The following is a 4,044-nucleotide window of genomic DNA, read 5'->3' as shown; positions in this document are numbered from 1 at the left end:
GCTATCGTTTGACCATAGATTTTCAAATATTCTTTGGCAAATATTATTTGAATGAAAATTCGGGTGAAGTTTCACCACGTGTTTGGCCATAGTATTTGGGAAATATATTTCATCTTTTTAAAAAAATATGATCTATACACATAAGTTTTTAAAACTATCAAAACTAACTATAAATTTGTATTACAAGTCAATTGGATATTCGTTGCAACAATAACAAATAGTGTCTATGACACTAGAGTAATGTGGTAGTTTGGAGTGAGTGTTTCATACATCGTGAAGTAGACAAAGCATATGACTTTGTTACCTTGAATCAATTTTTCATTATCAACCATATCATCATTTAATATTCGCTGAATATTTCATCACTGTTTTGATGTTCACTTAAAAAATTATGTAAGACAACGCAAATAACTAATATATAAGGTGTTTTTGTAAAAATATAAAAGTTTGGGATAAAATTTCAATTTTCAAAAGATCCCAAATAATGAGATTTGACCCAAATATTAGAAAAAATTAGTACTTGAGAATTTGAGATACTTGCCAAATAATGACAAGTTGTATGGACAAACATTATATGCCAAATTTTTTCTCAAAAATTATTTGAAAGATTCATAACCAAACGTCCCTTAATACTTGGACTATTTTCCCTAATACTCCCTACCAAACGACCCTTAATTTATAGAGACAAATTAAGATAGAGATAAGAATTTTGATCATTGAAAAGTAAATATGAAAGAAAGTCAAAAAAGATTTAATTTCTACTATATATTATAAGATATGTATAAATAATGTAATTTTTTTACTGAAAGATGTTTGAATGAACTCCTCGACTTTATCTAGCTCCACCACGTGGGACTATGCTAATTTGTGGGTAGAGTGGACATAAATTACTTAATTACATCGAGATTTATTGTATTGTATCTAGTTTGATTATCGAATTTGATAAATTTTGATATTTATACCCACTTAAAGTAATCAAAATCAACCTCTAGAAATATCAAACTTAATAACGAATATTCATTTCTAATGAGTAAATGCCCTATCTTCAAAGGGAGCTGCTGACTTAAGGTATTCCCTAATCCAGGGTGAGCGTGTGTATATATATACATATATATATATATATATATATATATATAACATTAACGAGTGATTTTTGGATGACTTTATTAACCTATGCTAACAAATTTATAACGTTAAAACTTGATTAATGGAGATCTAACTTTTATAATTTCTCATTTTCTCTAAAAGCTAATATGTCACTAATTGACTCCTCATAAAAAAAATTATTTTGGACATTTCAATATAAAACGTATAAATGACAATGAAGAAAATATAGCAACTTATAAGAATCAATAACATTATCAAAATAATGTAATAAATAAAACATCGTAAATAATAAATGACAATAAAATGAAAAGTATAACATTACAAGAATTAGATTAATACTACGATAGACACCATTAAGTATAAACTCGTCAAATTATAAGACAACAACATATTGTTATATACTAACCTTTATCCTAATAGACAATTTTCACGCCCTACTATCTATGATCATACATATCACTTACTTATATACATTAAAATCAATTTTTTACGATAAATATAAAATCAAAATCAAAATTACTGAATTCTGCTAAATTCGTACCATTAACATCTCACTACGAAGGAGCAAATGTGACACATCACAAGTAGGAGGGGGACCTTTGCAAACAAGTAGGGAACATGAGAACTATGGTGAGGAGTACAACACAAGAAAATTTAAATTTTTAGGACACGTGTCAACAAAAGAACAAATCTAGAAAACATGAAACGTGTCGAGGTTGTTAAGGAGACAGACAGATTGCCACGTGGATAGTACCATCAGCCTCGTAAAGCTGAGACATCGTCATTAATATATTTTTTTAAATTCAGTTTTTATAAATTAAAAATTATTAATTGAATCTTTATGATGATTAATAATTGATCACACTTAGCTGTCAATAAAGAAGAAAGGGAAAAGTGGGGAGCTGTGCTCTTGGATTAGTTTTAATTAATTATTTAATTAAATTAAAGTAATGAGTATTTTTATTGTAATTAAGACTTACAAAGGACACGTGGGTGATGAGCTTTTATAACTTTGGATTTGAGTGTTTATTTGGTCAAATTTGGGATATAATAAGTTATAATAAATGAGTTCAAATTAGTATAAATGGACCCAAAACAATAAGAATGTGGTTGAACTTTATATACATTAATTAATAACGTAATCGATAATTTAATGCATAAAATATATCATATAAATCATATTTAATTTTCAATTTAGATTTTGTATTGTGAAAAATTATCACAACTCAACTAGTTTATTGCATAGTTGTTTGACAACATATAAGAGAAAACATGCAACAATTATAAAAAAATAAAAAATAGGTATTGACACAATTAAAAACTATATATGGTGAGAGAAAAAAATAAAATTATTATATATTTAAGCAAAAATTTTGAATTTGGAGTTCTTCGAATAAGAAAATATATCATAGGGAGTATTCTCCAATGAGAGTTATATATATATATATATATATATATACTCAATTAATTATTTCTAAAACAGACATTAAGCATCAAGCGAAAACATATAAAGTAGTATTGACAAGTTTTTTACTTTATTCATTTTTCATAGCATGACGTGGTTTAACTTGACACGTAATTTTAAAATATAAAAAAGATTTTTAAATTTTATGGTCTTAAATTAAAGTTAAGTTAAATGTATAAAATTATCATTTGATCGGTGACTTTTAATTTAACATGTCACATAAAAAACTGAAATTAAAATGTTACAAAAAAAAGACAATTCCTTTTGTATCAGGCGAAAAATAAAATAGGATCATTCTTTATAAAAGAAGAAGTATTTTTATGTAACAATGAGATTCGAACCTTGATACAACAACACTAAAAGAGTTTTAAGTACCCATCCTAGAACCATTGGGCCAACTATATGATTTATTCATTGGGAGCTCTATGTTAATTTTATATAAATATCTATCGATTTCTACATAGATATATATATATTTTGTAACGAAGTTAATGGATGTTCGAGCACCCGGCGGACACCATGTGGGTCCGCCCCTGTTTTTTTGTTGAAGAGTATATAGATAAGTTACAGTAAGGATTCACCAATAAAATTGTAAAATTATGGTGAGATAGTTAAAATATTTTATTGTTATAGAGTTCTTATACGATACTCATTCTAAATAAAAAAGGTTTCAATATAAATATTGAACATTGAAGTATGAATCACCAGTAAAAATTATAAAATAATGATAAACTAGTTAAAATCGCTATATTCTTAAAAATATTAACAAGATACTTATTTCGAATAGAAAAAGCTTCAAAAAATTATCGAACATTAAAGTATCGATTGATTTATTTTTGGTAGTACAAGTTAGGTGGCCAAAGGGTGTTGAGTATGGTCAATAGTACCATAAATTAAGTCAACGAGTAATTAGCCGGCGAGGCAAAGAAGAATCGGCGAGGAATTGGGTAATGGAGCACGTGGTCCCCAAGTTGTGTATAAATTATTGTTGGTGGGGCCCACATAAATGCATTTTTGGATTTTTACACGTGGCAATCTTTTTGACGTGTCTATATATATTTTTTTTAATGCTTTATTAATATATATATTTTTTGAATTTTGGAATTCTAGACAACAATATTACCTAGTGAAATTCAAAATTGGTGTTTAGAGCGAATAAAATATAGGTGAAATGATTTTGGTGAATCTTTATACTTGTATTTGATTGTATTTTGAATAATTTTATTTACCCTTTCGTTATTTGGACCTCTGAACTCATCCAAACACATCATTTTAAACACAATTTTTTATATGGTATGACGCGTGTTGCACAAACACGTACACGTTGATAAATAAATAAAAGAATAATCTACAAATGAATATTAATATGAAAAGAACATTAAAATTTAAAAGATAAATAAATAAAAAAAACTTAAAAATAAAAAAAAAGTCATCTTCTTCAAATCCATCACTGCCCCCCCCCCTCCCTTCAC

The sequence above is a fragment of the Solanum pennellii genome, chromosome 5 (assembly GCF_001406875.1).
Source record: "Solanum pennellii chromosome 5, SPENNV200".
In the NCBI taxonomy this organism is placed as follows: Eukaryota; Viridiplantae; Streptophyta; class Magnoliopsida; order Solanales; family Solanaceae; genus Solanum; species Solanum pennellii.
This window is presented reverse-complemented; position numbering follows the sequence as displayed.